The 24,327-nt window shown below is 37.9% G+C and overlaps 1 protein-coding gene across 5 annotated transcripts in view; it reads left to right on the forward strand.

The window, feature by feature from the left end:
- Window positions 1–24,327, forward strand: part of Utx (Utx histone demethylase) — a 758,689-nt gene that overhangs the window by 417,894 nt on the left and 316,468 nt on the right. The window contains exon 1 of one of the 5 annotated variants that reach the window (XM_090377776.1): window positions 13,574–13,655. The exons of the other annotated variants lie outside the window; for them this stretch is intronic. The gene's annotated coding sequence lies outside the window, so the exon portion shown is untranslated. Of the gene's footprint in view, window positions 1–13,573; window positions 13,656–24,327 lie in introns of those variants that run through there. 5 annotated transcript variants of the gene reach the window in all.

Consider the following 24,327-nt stretch of genomic DNA (forward strand, 5'->3'; position numbering starts at 1 on the left):
AATTTCCTCACGCTTGCACGGCTTCTAACGCGGCGAATTGATGCTCCATCTGTATCCACATTAATCTCTGGCCCGAGGAAGGCAAGAGGGGAGCACACAGACTCCTGTCTCCCTCTGCATCTTACGTTGTCAAGTATTGATTCCCTGAGGAACATGTTTCCAGCCAATTGTCTTCGGATCTTCAACAAATTTAGGATCCACCCTGATAGGTTCTGTGAAGACAAGCCCTACAGGAAGGAAATCCTCAAGAACTGCTACCAGATAATGAATCTATGATACTCACTTGCTCCTGGACACGACTGACTTTTTTTTTTTTTTTTTTTTAAACTTGCTTATTGATATTTGACAAAGACTTTGTCTTCATGCAATTTATATTTTGTATATTACTGTATTTTTTGTATATTTAATCCTGTATATGTCGGGTCGAGCACGCATGTACTCTTGTTTATTGTACACGTGTTCCTCGCATATTAAATATTCACACCCTTCTGGCACAGAGCCGTCTCAGGGTGACCCAAGGTTTCTTGGGAAATAAACTGATTTTAATAATAATAATATACTCAGCTCTGTAAAATGGCCAGAAATGAGCGTAGCTATGTTTATGCAGTGAGTGTGTTGTGCTGTGAAGTTGTTTCTGGCCATTTTGCTGCATGGAAGCAGCTATCACCAGGAAGGCTGCTGTCCAGTGCCCGTCCACGCCAAAAGGCACACTATGGTTTAGCGTGTTTAGTAGCCTTTGTGCCACTAAACATCCAATACAACTGTGAAGATGGGCCGCGTGTGTACTGCCTTTTAACGCCAACTGTGGTTCAAGCGACAAAAGTTTTTTTTTTTTTTTTTTTAAATGAAAACCCGAAACCTTGCTTAAAGATTCCTTAAAGAACCCTGCAGAATCCTTGTTTAAAACCGGAAGTTGTGCATAGGACATTCGCGCTCCTAAGTCTTGGCAGCAGGAAAAATTATCCATCGTTGGTTTTAGCATATACAGTTATGCTTAGGAATAGGTATTGTTTTGAATTTTTTTTTTTAGATGCTCTTTTCAGCATCTTTTTTATTTATTTCAGAAAAATTCTTTTACTTTGTTTGAGGCATCGCCTTGCGTCTGGCGAACCAGCTGCTCTCGCAAGATTTTCCGACGTCTCCCAGTGCTCTTTTAATTAACACCACAGTGTGACACCCCTTTCCTCCCAGTGGGAGACGTTTCGGTATGGTAGTTTTACCACTGCGACAGCGCTGAAGTCCGGAGAAAGTGTAAAGGGCACTTTATATGCTGCTGCTGGTTGTTTTACCTGAACTAATTCACAGTGTGTGTGCTCGGTTTATGAATCAGCAGATCGGCATCACCACAAATATGATCGTTTATTCTTTCGCACTTAAGTTGGCAGTATAATTCCGAAGTCGACATGTAACTCACCATTTTCTATCCTTTCAAGTTAATGATCAACCCATTTGTTAGCTTTGATTGATTTCTAGCAGATATTGGCTAATGTTCTCTTCGTTAAAAATATATACCCAATGACCTTCACCGTGACGGCTTGTAAACGATGTGCTATGTTTTTAAGTGCGTTTGGCACGCGTACGTATTGCCAGCTGTAGAGGGCAACTGCACCATTACTCCACTGCGCACATCTTGCTGTTGCGGCTTCTAGGCCTTGACCTACTTTGCGTTAGTACAGGCATCGGAATCAAGTGCTACACCATAAGCGAGCTATATCGCTGGCTCAGTTCAGTCCCACCCTATATGTAACTGGCTTATTATGTCTCATTCCCCCTCTTTCCCCCATGGAGGTCGATTATATAATGCAGATCGCTGTTGGGAATTTATTTTCTCTTAGCGCGAATTATTCAATATTCTTTGAACATTATATAATATGATGTTATTTGGTATCCGCGAATTATGAAGCTGGGCATCTTTCCCTTCCCAGAAAATTTCCCCAAAGGACTAACACAGGGTTATTGCGTTGTTTAATTGATAGACATCTAACCCTTAATTTGCCCCATATCATTTAATACTGTGGCCGATGCTGTTTTAAAACGAATTGAGGCAAACAAGGAAAAAAAAAGTTTGAGATTTTAATTTTAAAATCCGAAACTTTTTTTTTTTAACTTTTTGACAACCAAGGAAGTATCTCTTTCTTCAGCTTCATCACTGATATAAATTCTCGTTTGAGATAATTAACAACTTTAAGTTACGTAATAAGCAAATTACAAGTTGTAAATTGCGAATAAATTCGACAGATTTCCTTTTCTCCGCTAAAATTGGCAAAATAGATGTCCAGATAGATTTTAAAAAATAAAATAAAAACTGTTTCATCAAAGGATAAAATACATTAAAAAAACATTTGCTGGAATTTTACATCTCGCTCTTAGCTACATTGATCGACTTAAAAATGGATTTTATATAGAGAGAGCTGGCCTACACGCTCGCGATTAACACTTTCGTCTCATTTAGGGTGCGCATACTTTGAAGCAAGTAAGTGACCTTGTCAGTTTGTCAAGAACTTAAACAGGGACGAAAGTGTTAATCACACGTTTGAACGCTTGGTTTCAGCGTGTAAAGTGGCCTTTATGCAGTGATAGACAAGGCGGCACGATAAGGTTCCATTGCGAAATCCGAAAATTATCCTGGCATTGGTGGATGATTCATTTACTTTAACCCTTTTAATTTATTTCTTTTCGGTCACATACCGGTAGTGATTTGTGACGCTAAGAAAGACCACTCTTCAGACTACCTGAACCTTTTCGCTTTTATATTTTATTGTATACACACGTTGAAGCCCTAAAAACTACTGATCTATTAAAAATTACTTTTACCCCCCCCCCCCTTTTTTATTAGTAAATAGCGTGAATTTATGGGGACGAACGCAGCCCTGTCCTGAAGAATTTTTGGTTGCGGCCGGGATGATCTAATCGGAAGTTAGTGGGTGTATTGCATTCTGATTCAGTGATCTTGGTCAGGAATCGATTTCTCTCTGTGGATAAAACTGCGAAATTATCATAAAGCAAAAACGTAAGGTAAATAAAACTCGTCTCAAAGATATAAACTGCTTTATAGCCTACATAACCTGAATTAACCTCAGTCTTTACCCGATCATTTGAATATACTAAGTGCATTTAACTCAAAAACTAGCCCATAAAGGCAGGGGGGGATACACTCCTATCACAAACGATTGTGACTGGCAAATTGCCTATTGATCTGCATTTGGTGTATTGGCTTACTCCGTCCGCCGTGGCATTCCAAGTTCTTTTCTGAATATAGAGGTGGACATCTTGGCAGATCCCCAAGAAGGGAAAAAAGGCAAGAGTCTGGGGTGCTCTGGTAAATGCCTGGCAGGAACGTTGGAGTGTTTGTGATAAAGGACGGATTACACAATCTTTTCCCAGATATAAGAAATGCAGCCTCGATAAAGTTTAAATGGCTTGAACCAAACTTACAAACTATGTTCCTATTGACTGGTCATGGTTCGATTAATGCAAAGTGTTGCACGATTTAGGAATCACTGAAAGATCTAGTTGCCATTGTGTTGCGAAAGCGAATCATGGGAACATACGTACAACTATGAAGAGTATAGCGATCTAAGAGTTGAATTGGTATCTCGAGTGAGTAATCTCAATCTTATGTCAGAAGGCTGCGGGACGATTATACTTGATAAACAGGAAAACTTCTTGGCTTTCCAGGCATTCGCAACTTGTATTTGTTAGGCGGAAGACACTTCTGCATCTGGAAGTCTTGGATTGGTAATGCGGTATGGTATAGCGCTGGATTACCTAGCGTTCTGTGCAATCGTTCTGAATGGCTTCGCTGCGGTAGAGGCATGAGTTTGGTATGTCCAATGCAGCTCCTTGTGCAATTCGTGATTCTACAGAGTTCAAGCTTCTTGTGCTGGAATTTCTATATTGGGCAGGGTCTTGGGCGCCTTAACCTGGACTTGAAAACCTCAACCCTGAACTTGAATTGTTTCCTATATGTATGCATATTTTTCTTTTCTAGTTATTATTGTTATTACTTCTTTTTTTATCTTTTTAAGGTTCTCCCACCAAAAGTTTTAGCAGGTACCGCTTTATACGATAAATGTAAAAAAAAAAAAGAAAAAAAAAGTACATCTGTGCCGAGAGAGAGAATGAGAATGTGTGTGTCTGTATAAATAAATAAAATATGTACCGTACTCTGCAGCCAGAACAGTATATAATGAATTTCACGCATTGTTCAAAAACCAACTTAATTACGTTCTTTTGTTGCGTTGAGGTAATATTAGCCTTTTCTCTTAAAAAGGGCGACTCAAATAGTTCTTATTTTAAAATGTTTATAGTTTTAGTTATAACTTTGGCTATTTATAGTTTATTATCGTTTTGATGACTTATTTGCAGCCTTATTCCACCTAAGAATCTTTCGAGTAGGGCCTTTTAAGTTGCACGGTTTCCATTATCACAAACTGCGCAAAAAACAAGCATAACTTCATCACAGGAATAACCATCTATCTTGCCTTTTCCTTTTCTCCATTAACTCTAAATGCCTCGTAATATTTTACTTTTATTAACAAAAATAATAAATATTTCCATTTTAATGGGACTCCTTGTAGTTCGTCTTTCCTTCTCTTGTCCTCAATCGACTAACTACTCTGTTCTCTCTCTCTCTCTCTCTCACACACACACGCACGCACGTACGTTCTGTTTCTGCTGCATGCCTTTTCTATAGATACTTCCATGAGTACCGTTCTTCTGATTTGACTTCTATAAATCCCCCTCTCTCATCCAAACCAGTCCGAACACATGCTACAACCAGTCGGCATCCTTTTACTGTCCAAATTCAAACTCACACAACCAACTTTTCTTCCTCATTTATCTTTCCTTTTCTGGAACAATCTCCCTTCAAACGTATTTCCCGAAAATTACAATCTACAGAAACTTAAGTCTAATTTTCATAAGTATCTTCTTTCATCATCTCGGCCTTCAACCCACGCACAGTACTAAGTCCTGTTGGTTTTAATACCTTTCATGTTTAGGGTTTTCATATATATCCGTGTACGTGCTTACTCCCGCAACACTACATTTCCGATTATACCTTTCTATTTGATTATCAAAAATTCCTAATCGATTATTGCATCACTAGGTGTCACAAATTTGAACTTTTTCATGTACGAATGTCGGCAAGTTGCTGTGAAGCATGTGAATGACACCCGTATAAGCGGCTCACTGCAGTGACTCTGACAAGCGTTTCGATTTTATTCTACACGTCTTAGCTAGGATAGATGGATGTGGATAGTGGGAGTAATTGCCCTCGAAACATTGTTAACCGACGGAGTGTACTTTCACCTGAACTGTCGAAATGGTGGGAGAACTTTCACACCAATTTTTCAGATATGGCCATGTGCTAGACCTGAAGTGCACGTTACAGTACTATATGCTCATCCAGTGCCTATACCATCTGGCTGAGCCTTATACACTCAGTCGGATTTTATCAGACAATGACCTTGTGGCTGCTGTTTTTAGCTTTTTAAAATCAGTAAGTCTTCTTACACGTATTTAAAATTGAATTGCTATTTTTGTTGATATATTTTTTATTCTTATACCTTTTATATCTGTGCTATATCTCGACATGGTGGCCTAACTAATTAGGTCACTGAATGTTTTAACTTTTTGTATATGACCTGGATTTGGCGCATTATAACCTCAGTTGCTGATGCGCCAAAAAAAACCTAAATCAAATCAAAAAATCAAATCCAGTGCATATTTCCAAGCTTAAAACTAGACACTGCTTTGACATAGTGGTTTTAACGCAGGATTCACCATCTCATAGGATGACTTGAACCGGCTACAAAAATGATGTGAAAAGTGGCAGCTGTATTTTAATGCAGCAAAATGCAAGGTCTTCATACACTTGGGGAATAGCAACCCCAAAATAACTTATACACTTGGTGGAGTTGAATTAAAAACAGTAGAGGAATAAAGGGATCTGGGATTTACAATGCGAGCAGATATGAAATTTTCTGAGCAGTGTACACAGGAAAGCCCATGGTGTCCTATCGATGATTTATCGAACAGTAACTGTAGAGATAGGGAGGTTATAGGCCCACTGTATAAGGCGATTTTAAGACAGCATTTGGAATGTATTCGAGTGTGCAGACATCCTGGGGGGGGGGAAGGCATTGAGCTTCTTGAAAGAGTCCAAAGATGGGCGACTGGCATGGGTAAAATCGGCAAAAGGGCGACCGTACGAGGAAAGACTTCGATTACGTTGTGGGCAAAGCTTGACAACCAGACACCTTAGAGGAGGACCTGATTGAGGCTCTGAAAGGGGTTAGTAAAATGATTGAATGCGGAATTTTCGCTGTTATGAAGAATTCCAGAACTAGGGGCCATGAATTAAAACTACAGGCGAAGAGGTTTAGACGAGATTTTAGAAAGTTTTCCTTTAGCCAGCGAGTTGTTGCTTACTGGAACAAGTTGGCTCCTCAAGCATTATAGCCTTCGACGCTGATGCGCCATAAAACCACTAAACAAACAAGTAGTTGAGGTTGACAGTTTGAAGAAATTCATTGATCAACTGGATAGTTACTTACGTGAGGACGGAAGCTCATAATTAATTTCATTGGTTACTTTTCGAATTTCATCGGCAGTAATCGTAACCGCTGCGTATTCAGTTGAAGCATGCTAAGTTTAGAGGACGCAAAATATTTGAGTAGTGAACTTTGAATTGTAAATAATTGAGTAAAGCTAATTATGGATAAGACAATATAAACATACGCCTAACATATAATGAAATGCAGAAACAAACTAAGAGGAAATAAAATAATACTAGTTGAGATAATACATCTAGAAGAGACAGAAAACGGAATGAAGACATAAGGGAAAAAATGGAAGTGAAAAAGACTTATTGACACCATCAAAGAAAAGCGTCTAACATGTATGGACATGTAAAACGGATTCAAGAAAACAGATATCCAAAGGCAATCCTGGAATGGATACCTCCTGGAAGAAGGAGAAGAGGAAGACCTAGGAGGACATGGATGGAGTACGGGAGTGCATGACAGCCGGAGGCTTAACCGACCAAGACACCTTGAACAGCACTTTATGGCGGGAAAAAATTCCTAACAAGAAATAACTTGTAGGCTGAGGAAGCCCATTGTAAATGGAAACACTCCTCTTGAAGAAAAAGAAGAAGATAATACATTTTTAAATAGTGCACAATTCTCGTAGTGTCCTTATTCGGGATAGCCGTGAACTGCAGTGTACTGCTCACCAATACGCTGCTTCTAAAATCAGTGCGCCCGGGGGGAGCGCCCCGTACTTTTGGCTAGGCAGTTTCTATGACGAGTAAAGGAAAATGCCAAATGAACGCGCCCCATTACACAACATTGTTGTTATGCATCTGTTTCACTTCCTTCAAAAATCACGCAATTCTGATATTTGAATGAATCACGTGCGTCGGTAGGAAACACGGATGTTCCTTTCCGAGGAGAGGATAACTTTTTTTTTTTTTTTTTTTTGCCAGCATAATATTCAAGTAGCGTTTTAATCGTATTCCTGTCCTCTAATACGGTTAACAATGGATGTTTGTAATGAAGAAAATACTTCTTGAAGGTTATGGCCGGGCGAATAAAAACGCTGAAATTAATTAAAACTCTTAGTAAAAACATAATCTTAGAAGAAATCTTAAGTTTCGAATTAAATTTGCGAATAAGCTGCGCACCCAAACTTTTTTTTTTTTTTTTTTTTTTATGGTATTTATCTTGCAAGCGAATCAGCACTGAAATGGAAATAATGGTAAACTATGTAACTGTGATTTCCAGTCTCTTCTCAAAGACCTGGAAAATTTTGAAAATAGTTGCTACCAGGATCGTGGTGGTTGATCTACCTGGAATGGAACAGTGAAATTGCAGAGACTGTCGTGGCATTATTTGCTTGGTATTCTCGAAAAGCTGGAGAACATTGGCTTTAGACGAGATAGGAGAAAACTGAGTTCGCCATGAAACCAACTGGCATTTTGGGTCGCTTCAATGTGTAGATTATGCCATGTCCAGGGGATAAATGTTCGATGAGAATGCTGTTGAACAGAGACAGGAGTGAACCAACAAGGAAGACTTCAAGGCATTTTAGCATAAAAAGTAATCTCGTCTGTTCCAGTCGTGGTAGTGACCGGTGGGTATTGCACAAATCCGTTCAGGAATCAACTGAATTCGTGCAATACCTACCCATCATTCGGATGTAGCTGATGGAGTCAACCAAGACCAGATTATCAGGGAATTCCATTGGCATGAACTAGTTGAACCGAGAACCTCGTTATGTGATCGTGGGAATTTGTGAATGATTCTAATGAAAAGGTATTACTGAAATCGGAATCTTCTCATTCGAGAAACTTTTATGCCAGGCTGATTTTGTTTCCTTTCTTCTAATATGGAGTTTATACTAAATAGAGTTTAAGTTTTTGTGATTATAGTTTTATACAGCAAGTTCTGTTTAATGCTTGGCCAGTAGGCTGCGAGTGGTCATTAAATGGGTAAAGCGGTGTACAATAAAGATTATATGCTGTATGGCTTTACCATCGAAGAGCGTAAAATAGTCTCTTGAAAATTCGTCATGGGGCCGTGGTGAGATCATAGGCAAAATAATTATCTAACAAGAATAGCAACGCGCCGTTTAATTAACCTTCAGTTCTTCAAGTAGGAAATTTAAAAATAATAATAATTTATAAGTAAACTCTTATATAAGTAAACTTTACTTATATTTTCATCATCGAAATACATACAGAAATATTTTAAACCGGTCTTTAAGCCTCTTTCAAGGACCTCAGATTTCTTCACGCCCGAATAATCTATATCAGTATTTTCAGCTTCACTAGTTGAAAATACTGATATAGATTATTCGTTATGTTAAATTGAGAAGTACCCAATCAAAAATAATGAATATAAGTTGCGATGTCACGAAAAGTAGCTGTTTCTGCTATGGCATTTAGCATTTTTGCTGTTCTGCTGCAAGGTGTAATGCACGGGATGCTGTTTATATACCAGACACCTGGCTGAAGCTGGTTCCCAAAATGAAGACCACTGGGAACGCGACAGCTGCGAAGTTCGTTGACCTCCTCCCCGCTTTTCCATTCTTGGGCGTTCTGCTCGCGCAACAGCTGGCGACTACTGGCCGACTGGGAAAGTTAGCGCAGGGAGAGTTTTTGTGCAACGAAGAATTCCGCCAGAGTAGAATGAAAGGAGAGGGTTAATGACTATAGTTTGGCCTTCCCGCTCCCTTCCTGTGTCAGTTAGACAGCTTCAACAAGTGAAATACGGGCAACTTTTCTGTTTGAGACCAAGACTAACAGTGTCGATGGTGGTTTGAATTTAGCTGCATAACGTCTCAACATTGCTGCGGTCCCAATAATTTGGAAAATATAGGTGGACAGAAAATAGTGTCTTCGTTATCACAGATTTATTTTGAACAGTGAGTGGTGTACCGCATGGTTATCGTCGAAACCCAAGGAGGCGCAAAAGTAACTGATGCGGGCGGAGGTAGAGTCGGTAACATGTCTCTTGTATCCAGTTCAACTCCGTTCCCCGGAGTATTGTACAAGGAAAAATATCCATTCCAAAGCAGGATGCTAATAATAAAAGGAGAGGAGCAATGATGAACTGCTATTTTTTGATCAACGGGTTCGCTAATTTTGTTAGGGGAGAGGCGAAATGTATTTTTAAGTTCTTCTCAAACAAAAATTCAATGATTAATCAATTGGTTCTGTCGAATCTGAGCATGAATTGTTGAGGAGGCTTCCATCCTGCAGTGGGTTGATAATGGCTGCAATTTACTTTTATTTTTTCTGTCGAATCCCCTGCAGCTCAGCTCTGCGGTGGGATGGGGAGTCGAATGCAGCTTTATACAAGAGCTCAAAAAATCCTGGTCGCACCTAAGAGAGGTGTACGGTTAATTAATAGCCACGGTTAATTTGATACTTTCCACAAAGAGGCGCAACCGGAAGTCGATCTCCTGAAAAACCAATTAGAATTTTGTTAGATACACTCCCATCATCCAAGGAACGAATACCGCAGCGTCAGAGTATTGCGTTTCAGTCAGTTTTTTTTAAGTAATGATGAGTACTACGTGATAAATTTTGGCGAGAAGATGGGCAACCAAACGTGTTTGTTGGTAAAAATATCGTGGGCACTTTCTCCATACTTGGGTTTTCACACACAATAGTGTTTAGCATTATAGGCAAAGCAGCTTATGCGCTTTTAAACCCCCACAACAACAATAGTGTTTAGAGCAGGAGTCACCAGTTATTTTATTTTTTCTGGTCCTTATAAGAAAATATCTAACTCATCATGGTCCAGATCTCTCTTTGGCATAAAATTAATAAAACGCAAAATAAATGCTAAACATTTTTTATTTAATTTCAGAACACTTATACTACCTACAGAATATTTACACTTGCTTATTATTGCAGAACACATATACTTGTTATTTGGTTTTTAGGATGATTAGTAACCAAGGTCATATTGCTCCGGGGATATGCGGTGGTCATTCCCTGAACTCTCCGCATTTGGTGGTCACGGGCTCGAACCCTGGTCTAATCAAGAAGCGTGTGCTACGCACTGCTGCTCCTGGCTACGGAGGCGCCACATATACTTACAGAATAAGAAGAAAGGTGCATTCAGTATAACGTATGATCGATTTTTTCTGTGCCACACTCCAAATTAAGGGAACTTATAAAAAAAATGCAAAATGAAATAACTTTATGTAAGATTATTGATTTAGATTCAGATCGCTTTGGGTTCCGTGAAAAATCGTTGAAACCGCGATCCACTAATTGACAGAGCGCAGTACTCCACTGGTCTATAACAGTGTTTTTCACTTTTTTTTTTTTTTTTTTTTTCAACAGAACCCCAAAATGTAATATTGTAGAAATAAAATAAAATAAAATTCAATAACAAACATTTGCGAAGCTCTTGGAATAACTTTGGGGACCCCACAATGGAAACCACTGATCTGGAATGTACCTAGAAAAGTCCACTATCAAGAAAACATCTGGCCAACGACAGTCTAACAGACAGGCCACAATCGGATAAATGACAGCTTCGTACAACAGTGGTGTGTAAAGGGGCCAGAGGCAGACTGGGTCAAAAATTCTTACCGGGGTAAAATTATATTGACCTCATACTAGTGTTTATGGCCATATTGTGAGGAACTGTGTGTGTGGGGGGGGGGGGAGATTACAAATAATAATCTTTCTTATTATGATCTTTGGGTATTTAGTTTTTAAAAATTGGAGGCCAGAATGTAATACAGTATTGAAAATCACACTGGCTTCCATCGGCCTCTGGCCTCCAACGCACCGGGGTTTCCCATCTAAGGTTTATGACCGGTCCGCCTCTGAAAGGGGTTGTGTCGAGAGTGGTATATCGGAACGCATAATACAGCTGTATCTGTCGGGCATTTTTTTTTTTTTTTTTATGAAAAACCCCAAACACGAAAGGTATCAAAACCTATAGTACTTAGTACCGTGCATGGGTTGAAGGAGAAGTAAGGGAGGAGGGGGATGCCGGAAACTTTGCTCTAGAGACTAAACATGGGTTTCACCACTTCAAGCCTCCAATAAGCAAAGTGGTGGTATTTCACCGGTTGATGAAAGTCATCTACCACCTATAGCTGTGGGTACAGTGGACACAGGAACACCAACGCTGCACGTATGAACAGCGGAGAAAGATCTGAAATTATTATTATTATTAGCCATATGGTGAAAGAAAGCCTGAGGCTTATGCTGCACTAGCCAAAAAAAAAAAAAAAAGAAAAAAAAAAGAGAAGAATGATGATAACCAGCATGGCTGAGTTTTATTTCTACTAAGTATGGCGTTAAAGCAGAAAAAGAACAATAAATAATATATATGTATAAAAAGTACACAGAAGTTGTTTCATTCTTAATTTTGCCTCCATGCTGTCAGCTTGTACTTTCATTACATAATAGCTAGATAAATCTGCTTCATTTTCAACTGAATTTCTTTTGAATATAATTATGATAGATTTGTTCAATAAACTGGACGATTGCTTTTCTTTTACGTGAATTACTGCCGTTATAATAATATTCGCCTGTATTTTATTCCAATGTAAAATCTTACCAAAATGCAAGAGTGAAACATAAAATCTTTCTAAAATGCCAAAGCGAAATTCCAAAAATTTAAGTGTAACCAGCCTTGTACCGCTACCAGTTACACAGAGAGCGATTTTGTTCCTAATTTAACAATATAATATTTAAAATGTTATCGAGATTCGGGAGATTCTAGTTTAGTTTCTAAAATAAAGAAAACAAAAATTTGCATTTTATGCACGGTTTTGAAATCACACACGCCTAGCTACTTTAGTAAAATATATCTAATAGTCATCATCACGGACATTTTTGTAGTTTGATATATATATATATATATATATATCTGATAATTAAAATAAATATGATATTTAAATAAAATCATCAGCCAGTAGTACGGCAATAATGCAGAGCGAAATGAAACGCAAAATAATATAAATAAACAAACAGGGAAGGGAAAGTAGAGATAATAGGACAAAAAGGTAGTCGATAATCCCCTATATAATTTAGTCAATTAAGTCATTAAACCCAATTAATAAAAAACGATATAAATTTAAATAATGCCAATTATAAATAATTTAGCGGTACCGCCCTTGAAGGTACCAGTTCCAAAAGACGTGAAATATCACCAAAAAAGGGTTAAAGAAACTACCAAAAACTAAAATATCAAAATAATAGACTGACCATCATGCCCCATATCGACAGAGGATTTGGTGATATTTCACGTCTTTTGGAACTGGTACCTTCAAGGGCGGTACCGCTAAATTATTTATAATTGGCATTATTTAAATTTATATCGTTTTTTATTAATTGGGTTTAATGACTTAATTGACTAAATTATATAGGGGATTATCGACTACCTTTTTGTCCTATTATCTCTACTTTCCCTTCCCTGTTTGTTTATTTATATTATTTTGCGTTTCATTTCGCTCTGCATTATTGCCGTACTACTGGCTGATGATTTTATTTAAATATCATATTTATTTTAATTATCAGATATAATTAGGCATCATGTGGAGGATGTGCAATTGCTGCCTCTAATGATAGCTACATAGCCATATTTATTTATTTTTATTACTTTTACCTAACTTTTACCTCACATAATATATATATATATATATATATATATATATATATATATAACCATTAGCGAACCTTTTTATATAATTTTCTTGGAAGCAGTAGAAATTAAAATATTATTCTTTGTTTTAACCGTGCAGTTTTTATTGTTCAAAAGGAAAACTGGAAATGGTTTCAGAGAAGTGGCCATGTGACTATATTTTCCTATCTTACTGATTGCTCATCAACTACTGAGTAAGCAATGATTTCGCGTGACACACTTCCAGCACATTTCCGGTTAGTGGGAGGGTTTGTCACTCCGTTTCCGGTCGCTTCATCTCCTGCAAGTCACGTTAAGTATCCTTTGAGATTTCATGTGGAGATATTTAGGGTTCGCGTATGTTTTCATTGTTTTCAGACAGACTGGAGATAGGACTAAAACTACGGGTTTTTTCTTCTAAGTTGACAAGAAGAAAAGCTACAAGCCTCTCGCTGAGTCAAGGGACAAAAAATTACAGTGGGCTTCGAAAAAGTAAGTGTAGTAGTGTATCTTGTAAAGAAAGGGGAGGAATAGCAATTTAAATGCAGTACAGTGTATTACAAGTCAGCTGCGTTGACGTTTTGTGTGTGTTGCAATGCGCATGCGTATTATCTCCTTTTCATCCCTTCGAACAGCGCTCTCCTTCCCCATCAATTTCGATAAGAGGGCCGTATGTAGTTCGTGCATCTAATTATATGAATTCTAAATCCAAAGCGTACTATTATTTTTACCCCGAATGCATACGATTTTCATTTTTAGCTGATGTTATCGAAGTATGGAAAATGCGGCTGCCGGCCGCATTTTCTTTAACTCCATTTGGCCGATAGCCAAGTGGAGTTAATAAAGAAGACTAGAATTATCTAATTTACTTTAAAATGTGATGACACGTTTTATTATACAAATCAATGAAAGCTTTTATGCAAAAATTGCAAGCTTTTAAATAGTAAATATCGTCTATATTCTTTGTGCATAACTCACTTCCATAAGAAAATAATTTTCTTATAACTTTAATGATTTCCATTAGGCCCTCCATTGTAACTTCTGTGTACATTTAACCCCATAAAGATCGTTTATTTATTAGTAACAATTTTATTTTATAATTTAGTTAGCATTATACCGAGTTTAAAATTAAACTAATATTAACAAAAATTATCAAAATCACTAGAAAATCACGTTAATTATTTTTAAAGTAGAATTTATTGTGTAATAAAATTGAGTTAAGAAATTACAATAGTGTGCCTTCATGTTTACCTACACTTTCATATTAAAAAAAAAAACAGTTAGTATGGGTGCACAAAGCTATTTTTTTATAATTAAATCATTTCTAGATTCTATGTGGAAACTTGTCAGATAAGGAGGACAGAATGCTACGTTCAAAGATAACCTATTGGATAAAATTATAAAAAAATCATTATTTCCTGTGTGTAAGCTAGATAGTTTGGGGTTGGGGGGGGGAGAAATTTCATAAAATATGGTAATTTTTGTAATTTAATACCAGTTATCTAAATTTATTTAGAGAACACCTTCATTCTTATTTATGTTGGTAGATGCACTTGTTTGTGCAGGAGAGACTGCACATTTATTTGTTAAATAGATACCATTAATTAATTAGTTACTGGTATTAATTAGTTAAATAGAGGCAAAAGAAGCAGAAGTGATTGTGGATGAAGCAATATTTTAAAGTGAACAAAAATACAACATGGCTTGAATTTAGAAGGTGTTGGTTGATTCACCATCACCCTCTAATATTTGGTAATTGTTGACTTTTAATGAAATTCCTGAATATTGAATTTCAATAGAATGTCATCAATTTTTTTCCCTTAAAGCTTTTTGATTCTTTGCAGAAACAAGATCTGATACTTTGATTTTACTTTTCCTATTTTGATACCAACTCTATATTTTGAACTCATTTCTTGCAGTGTGTCTACCCAACAATGTCCTTTCAAGTATTAATATAATTTGGAAATTACACTACATGGTGATTATCCATGGATTAAATTTTTGAAATGAACCACTCATTCGCCATATGCATTATGCAAAATTAGTGTATTAAGTGCTTTTACCTAATTCCTAAACTTCATTACAAAGGTAACATTTCAGGATTCTTACCAGATCCCACATCAGTCCATACAGGACCAAAATAAGGGGAATGTAGGGTAATTTAAATTTACATTCTAAACAGTTTTCCAAATTAAATTCTAACAAATTTTCAAATTAAATTTATACTCTTAACATGTTTACATTATTGTAATTTTAGTTCAGAAAATAATAGTTCCAAATGAATGGAAAGTTTTTATAAATTTATTATATGTAAAATTACAATATACAGTTTTAGTCACAAATAAATGAAATGAAAACCTAAATTTATAAAGGTTTTTTTGGTTTTTATTTCATTTATTTGTGAACACTAAAATTTTTGTTCTTTAATGAAATGGTTCATTAGTGGTTTTCAATGAAAAAAATACTTAAATCTACATTAGAAATGATTAAACAAATTAGAGGAAACACAAAAAGAACTGAAAGGTTGACAAATACATTTTATTCGTTCTTTGAAATAACCACCCCTGTTTCTGATCTTTTTCAGTGATTTTCATGTAGATATACAAGGCAAGTTTCAAAGTTTGCTGGTGAGTTAATAGTGGTAGGATGGTAGATAATTGTGACTAGGTTCACCACTTCACTTCAGAGTGATTTAAATCAGTTACAAGTAAGGTTTTGCATTTGGGAAACATGAGTAGCTTACAGACTGCATGGGGGAGAAGGAATTAAAGTTAATTAATTCCTGTGACCCTGAATCTCAGTAGTTAACTAACTAAAGCCTACACCTTTTTCATCCTGATCAGGTTTCAGGATGAGTGATTATAGATTATGATACAAGCAGACATGCTCATGCTTTCCTTGCAGTGTAAACAGAAAGCAAGGAAGGCTCATGGTTATACTGTCAATAGTAATAGTATTTGCCATATAGTGCAATGAAGCCACAGGCTTTTGCTGCACTGACAAAAAAAAAAAAAAACAAGTAGATAAGAAAATACAACTTGTTTTCCTCACTCACACAGGTAACTTTCCAGTTGGCCTTTGAATTTATTCAAACGTCAGCCTCAACTACCTGCAAGGGCAACTTGTTTGAGCAATCAATGACTCACTAGCTAAAGAAAACCTTCCTACAATATAATCTAAACCTCAATACCTGTAATTTGAATATATGACCCATAGTTCTGGAATTCTTTATAACAGTGAGAATTCCATCTTCATTTATTTTACTAACAGTCAGTGGATTTTTGGCTGCTGTAAAGGGATAAGTATTTTTAATTTTTACCATATTCTTCATTAATTAATAGTACATTGTGTTTTACAGAGATATTAAATAGGTTTAGTAGTATTCGTTAGCTTCTTATTTTGAATTTAACAAGCGATTTTTGGAAGTTATGATTCGCGGTGTTCGCGCCATTATTGTCAAACTAGCTGCCATATTGTAGTCTATAAGAATTTTTTTTTTTTTTTTGTTAGTTGCTGTCACATCGGCTTCTGTGGCCATAATGCACCTCCCAAAGTTTTTGTATTTTACTCTGATCCAAGCCCAAGGTGGGATTCGAACCCGCAACCTTTGGGTTGCCAGGCAGGCACTTTACCCACCTGGCTAGCCTGGTCGGCTTGATAAGAAATAGCTTAACGTGTGTGTGTGTGTGTGTGTGTGTGTGTGTGTGTGTGTGTGTGTGTATCGAACTGATAGCGTAAGGTATAAAGTAAAACTAGATAGCATAATAGGCAGAACTGTATTAGGAATCTGTTAGCTTATTATAGCCACGAGCACTATAGGCCAATTTAAACGATATTTAAGAACCACAGTATAATCGGCCATTTTGTATGGCGCCAAATTGTGGGCGTCAGCCACCCCTACCCACATTAGGAAAATATATGCGAGTGAATTCTGGCATCTCCCTCAACAGTTAAGGACCACGCATCCCTCTGAATAGCTTAAACCGCAGACATCATTGCCTGGATGCACGATATCATCACCATGCTTCTGGCGGCTTTGCGAGTGGCACATCTCGCCATCTGCATTAAGATGCACAAAATCCTTGAGAATGAAGACCAACAGACTAAATATGGCCGACAGGTTTATACCCGTCAGTACATTAGAATCAATTCAGTTCTTAACACATATCGGAATTGACTTACTAAGGCTCATAGAAGATCCGAAATATAGGAAACAAACAGCAGTGTGGCTCGCTGAGGCTATTGTTGCCTAGTAGTTGTGTGAATTTCTGTCAAGAACTGTGTGTACGCAATTGAATAGTGTATATCTCGCACAAGTTGATGCAGTGGATGTGATGTTAAGATGAACTTTTGTATTACAACTGCCAGGACTCTAGACAGAAATGTAGTGATGAGTAATGCAGTTTATATTTCATCTTTTCGTGTATATTAACCTTTCTTGTATATTTTAGACATTCTTTTATTCACATTTTATGCTAATCCCCTGGCATTTTCTGTCCTTCCAAATTCAAAATATAGATGTACCAATGTACACCTATATTTTAAATTTGGTAGGACAAATAAAGATTTATTTATTATCAATTAATCGAAAATAATATTAATCTTATTAAAATTCATTGTTAATTAAATTGTATTTAAACTGAAATCATGACCCAGACTAGAGCTGTGAAGCAAAGAAGACAGACTAGCAAGAGTGCTGTGACTTGAGGGAGAAACGAAGGGGACGATTCTCCAACTCATCAGTTTCAAAAAAATGTGTGAAATGTTTGTGACCTTTCTAAAACAGAACATGATCTAGCTGAGGAGGATGCCTTTGTGTGTACTAGATGTCTAGAGTCACGAGATTAGGTGCCAACTCAGCGTTCTGATGGGCATCTATGAGAGCTTGAGGTATAGGGTACATGCCCTCGAAAAAATTAATATGAGGGCCCATCAAGCTCTCAGCTGCCCAGCTCAACGACAGAACTCACTCCTGTGCATCAGGCAAAACAGAGGTAATCTCCAAGGCAGAATGTGCAGGTCCCAGAGGAACTACTTATTGTTGGTGACTCTACTGTCAGGGAGACCGGGAATATACTACGCAAGAAGGATAGGTGGAACAAGATCAGGGTATGTCTGCCCACGGCAAAAGTTGATGGCATTGTAAAGCAGATATCATCTTTTAAGGGCATAAAAGGTGATGTACATGTTGGAACTAATGACATTAAGAGTAAGAGATCTGCAGATGTACTCAATAAGTACAGGTCAATGTTGGAAAAATGTCGCGAGTTAGGGTTAAATGTGAAAGTGTCTGCAATTTTGCCCAGACACAATAGGAGGGAGTATATGATGAGAGCCTTGTTGATCAATTCAACCCTGGGCAAGGCTCAAGGGGTAGAATTTTTTTCAGGCTGGTCTGTGCTTGTTGACAGGAGAGACTGCTTCTACAGTGATACGGTACATTTAAATAGAAAGGGTGCAAGAATATTTGCTGATGCTATCAAAGTTAGATTGGTCAGAAAACTGTTAGCTTGGGGGGGATACACAGACTAAAAGGTTAACACTGGCCACAGGCAAAAGTGATTGTTGCATTGCTTCTATTAGAATGAGCAGCAGCCTGAAAAGCAAGGTAATGGAGATTTCCAGGACTGTTGGGAGTCATAGTGGAACAAGTTAATACATGGGCTGTGTTAGGGTAATTAAGAGTAGGAACAGGTGCATGTATACTTGCATGTGCACCAATTCTAGGAGTATAGTTAATAAATTTGATGAGGTTGAAGTGCTAGTCAAGACATCAAAGGCAGATATTCTTGGGATATCAGCAATGTGGTATCACACAGATATAAGCAGTGCAGAATTGGAATTTGTGGAGTACAATGTGTACAGGAAGGGAGGAGGGGTTATGCTGTTAGTTAAGAAACATAAAATCTAAGGAAGTGCACCCAATTGATGTTGGTGGACAATGCAGCATTGAGTCTGTTTGGTGTGAAATAAGCACTGGTAAAGGAAAAATGAGAGTAGGTGTGTGTTATAGGCCTAATGAATCTGATGAGTATAATGAGCAATTATGCAGAGAAATAGAATGGGCCAGTAAATCAAAATGTCTTATAATTGGGGATTTTAACTTTGCAGATATTGACTGGAACTTTAGGGTTGGTCACTCGCACACTAGCAAGACTTTTGTGGATTTATTGGATGACTGTTTACTACAGCAACATGTACGAGAGGTAACCAGAGGGAGTAATACTCCTGATCTGATTATCAGCAGTGATTATTCATGCATTAAGAATTTGCAGATAAAGGAACCACTGGGTGACAGTGATCACAATGTACTGATGTGGGAATTACTTAAAGGTGTAACTACCATCAAGACTAAAGGAAAGGGCTTTTGCTTTCGTAAAGGTGACTACAAAGGTTTCAGACAGTTTTTAAATTCTGTACAGTATTGTAATTCTGTACAGCTTTTCATTCCAACTAAGAAATACTGTTCAAGGTTTAGGCCTAAATGGATGTCAGATGAATTAATGAGGTTTGTGGCAGAGAAGAAAAATGTATGGGATGCACAAAAAGTATCAGATATGACACAGAAGTATAAACTAGTCTGTGATGAGGCACCTCTGTAGCCAGGTGAGCAGGAGCAGCAGTGTGTAAGACACGCTCCTTGATTAGACCGGGCTTCGAGTCCGTGATTCACCAAATACGGAGGATGCGGGAAGGGCAGGGAATGACCACCGCATTTCCACGGAGCAATATGGCTTTAGTTGCTAATGCTCCTAAAAACAAAATAGCAAAAATAGCAAACTAGTCTGTGATCAAGTCACAAAGGAGGTTAAGCAGGAGAAGGCAGATTACGAGAAATCTTTGTCAAAGGATGCAAAGAAAAACAGCAAAGAGTTCTTTACTTATGTAAACTCTAGAAGTAAAGGGATGAATCAGATTGGACCACTTCACTTAGATGGGTTGACTATTGATGATCATGCTCAGGTTGCTGATGAACTGAATGAGTATTTTGCATCTACATTCACATATGAGGAGTTATTCAGGGAGGGGAATGCCAGAGGTGTATTAAACTCTGGCAGTAAGTTAGATAATCTTGTAATGACTGAGAGTAAATTGTAGGAGAAATTGTTAAAGTTTAAACATAAGGAAGGCACCTGGGGTGGATGAGATCTATCCAGATATATTAAAGGAGGTAAGCAAACCCTTAGCCCTAATTATGAGAGCTTCCTTGGACTCAGGGAAGGTCCCCATGGGCTGGAGATATGGAAATGTATCACCAATTCACAAAGGGGGTTCAAAAGGTGACACAATTAACTATAGACCTGTTAGTTTAACTTCTGTTCCAGGGAAAATAATTTAATCACTGGTTAAAGAAGAATTGCAGGATCATCTGGACAAGACTGCAGTAATAGTTAAGACACAGCATGGGTTGGCTCTGTGTGCCAAGCGTTCCGTGGCCAAGCGATCTCAGTGCGTTTTCCAAAGCGAGCTATGTAAAGAGCTTTTGCCATTGTATATATTCTGTTTATTTCTGAATACCGTTTTTTCTCATTTTATATTTAAGTAGCTCTTTTGTTCTACAAGAAGTAGCAAAGGCCCAGAAAGAAAGAAACCTTTCTGTTTCGTTTTCTTTATTACTAACACAACTAATAGCCGCTTGGTCACCTCGTGGCACTGCTCCTGCCTCCCCGTGGCGGGGCCGGTAACCTGGGTGGTAAAGACAAACCCCCAGGGCCAAAAGGAGCCGAAGGAGCCGACATGGATATAAGTAACTATCCACTGTTAGAGCCCTCGAGCTCAAGGTCGGAAATTCCTGATATTGATCTTGACTCCAATCGTCCAAAGCGACTAAGGACGGAAAATCAGAATAAAGACGTGCCGGCATTTCTTATAATGCACTCGTTATCCACGCAACCTGTTGGCAAATTATCGCCTTTTCTTATTCAGAAATGTTTGGAATCGGTTTGTGGATCTCCTAAAATGTTTAAGCATCTCCAATCTGGAGACCTAATTGAAACTTCTAAGACAAATCACTCAGAGAAGCTGTTAAAGTTAACATCATTTAACAGTATTCCAGTGTCAGTTACGCCCCATAACACCCTTAACACTTCTAGAGGCGTTATCAGCGAATGGGACTTGCTATCTGTGTCAGAAGAAGAGATAATGCAAGAACTCAGGGAACAAAAAGTGACTCGTGCGCGGAGAATAATGACCAAAAAAGATGGCAACCTACTATCAACCAGGTCCATCATTTTGACATTTAGCACTCCGACTCTTCCATCTTCTGTTAAAGCAAGTTATTTAAACTGCAAGATTCGGCCCTACATCCCAAATCCCATTCGCTGCTTTAAGTGCCAAAAGTATGGCCATTCTCAGACGGCATGCCGAGGCGATGCTGTGTGTCCTATTTGTGGCTCTAAGGAGCATTCCCAAGGTGACTTTACAGCTACCACTCCTACTTGCCCTAACTGTAAAGGAAGCCATCCTGCCTTTTCTAAAGCATGTGACCTTTGGAAAACAGGCAAACAAAGGGAGAAACGAAGGGGACGATTCTCCAACTCATCAGTTTCAAAAAAATGTGTGAAATGTTTGCGACCTTTCTAAACCAGAACATGATCTAGCCAAGGAGGATGCCTTTGTGTGTGCTAGATGTCTAGAGTCACGAGATTAGGTTGGCACCTAATCTCGTGAAATATAAGGTGGAGCATAAAATCACATACCCAGAAGCAAGGAAGCAAATTCTGTTAACCATGCCTAGCCGATCATACGCATCGGTCACTAAAAATAGCCGGTCAATTTCAACTCAAACAGATGTCTCCATAGAATCAAACATTTCATTTGCCACCTGGGCCAAAACTTTGCTAACGTACAATAAAAAATCTACAGTTAATGAAACTAGCAACACACCAATCAGTATTCCAACTGATGCCATCCCGAAAGAACAAAATCTGTTAGTGTTGAAAATAAAAAGACAATGAAACCACGCCATAGCAACATGGAAATGGAGGTTCAGTCAGAGGACGAAGACACAGTACTAGAACTACATGCCAATGATACCATGGACACAGGACGCCCAACCTTTCCCAGAAATGAAAAATCAAAACAAAATAGACAGAAACCTCAGAAAAAACAGTCAGATCAATCTTCGTCAAATAAACCCAATCAATGAACAAATTCCTTCAATGGAACTGCAGAGGACTACGCAGTAATATAGATGACCTGAATGATTTACTCATACGCACTAACCCATTAGGAGTATGCTTACAGGAAACATTTTTATCACCAAAAGTTTCACTCAAATTCAAAAACAAAATACGTTTAGGCGAGACAGTGATTCTGACTCTTCTCGTGGAGGGGTAGGTATTCTTGTGAAAACTACCATGCCATCAAGACATCTCCAACTAGTAACCTCCCTAGAAGTGGTAGCAGTTCGGATAGCAATGGGAATATCATTAACTCTTGCATCTGTTTATATACCACCTAATTATTCTTGTTCCCAGACTGAACTTGACAGCCTTTTAACACAACTACCACCTCCTGTCTGTTTACTCGGTGATTTCAACGGTCACCATCCATTGTGGGGATCCTCCACTATGGATAAGAGAGGCCAATTAATTGAAACATTCCTAGATAATCATAATCTGACTGTATTAAACACTGGCTCTCCAACTCATATTCAATTACCTACAGGTACAACATCTGCCATAGACTTATCTATCTGTTCAGCATCTCTTTTTCCAAGTATGGAATGGTTTGTGTTGAATGATCCATTCCACAATGACCATTTTCCCATCATCAGCTCAATTCAAACACAGGTCGTATCATGCCCGAAAGCCCATTTATCTTGGAATTTCCACAAAGCAGACTGGAAAAACTACTCTACTTGTGTCCTACTAAACAAACAGTATGTACAGCAACAGCATATTGATGACGTAACTGAACACATTACCAGCCATATATTATCAGCAGCCGAAATTTCTATTCCAAGATCCAAACAGAGCAAGTGGGTACACCAAAACCATTGGTGGAATCAAGATTGTACCATAGCGAAAGTAGAAAAAAACCGTGCTTGGAACCAATTTCGCAAATTCCCCACTACCGCCAACCTTATAGTTTTCAAAAAACTAAGAGCCAAAGCAAGACAAATTAGGAAAAAAGCAAAACGTGACTCCTGGATTAAATTTGCCTCAACTATTAACAAAAATACTGACACTCGGATTATCTGGAAAAAAATACAAGCTCTGAATGGAAAATTTCTACCGTTACAGTCTCCAATAATACAGTGGAATGGTCAGGACCTATCCTCTCCTACTGACATCGCAAATGCTTTAGCAGAATCCTTCTATAATACTTCCGCCTCTACCACTTATGTGACTACTTTTCAGAGAATTAAAACTAATGAAGAACGAAAAAAATTAAATTTTTCCACTAATCTCCCACTCCCATATAACCAACCTTTTATTATTATAGCTGAACTCAAAGAATCCTTGAGTAAATCTCCAAATAGTGCAGCAGGACCAGACGGCATTCACTACAGAATGCTTAAACATCTGTGTGAAGCTGATCTGTACACACTATTGCTATTTTTATAACAGGATCTTCTCAGAAAACACATATCCTCTCTCATGGCGTCATTCATTGACAAGCTGTTTGGGCAAGATCTTCGAAAGGATGGTGCATAAGAGACTCACCTGGATTCTAGACTCCCAAAATCTGCTTTCTGACCACCAATATGGTTTCCGCAAAAATAGGTCCACCCTAGATTTACTTGTCAAAATTGAATCTAACATACGTAACGCCTTCATCAGGAGACAGCATTTAGTTATGGTCAACCTGGATATTCAGAAAGCATTCGACACCACATGGCGTCATGGTATTATCAAGGATATGCATCAATTAGGGTTGAGAGGCTATCTACCTCAAATTATTCAGAACTTTTTAAAGTTACGTACTTTTCAAGTCAGATATCAAAACTTCCTATCAATATCTCATATTAAAGAAGAGGGTGTCCCACAGGGTTCAATACTGAGTCCAACGCTATTTGCAATTAGGGTCAACAATATATTGGAAGATCTTCCAAAAACTATTGAAGTATATATGTATGCAGATGACCTCACCATATCGTGCCAATCACAAAATATGAATTCTATAGAAAGACAGTTACAAATTTCTCTAAACAGAATAG

Source organism: Mastigoproctus giganteus, chromosome 1 (genome assembly GCF_048544385.1).
Source record: "Mastigoproctus giganteus isolate SK-2022 chromosome 1, ASM4854438v1, whole genome shotgun sequence".
NCBI lineage: Eukaryota > Metazoa > Arthropoda > Arachnida > Uropygi > Thelyphonidae > Mastigoproctus > Mastigoproctus giganteus.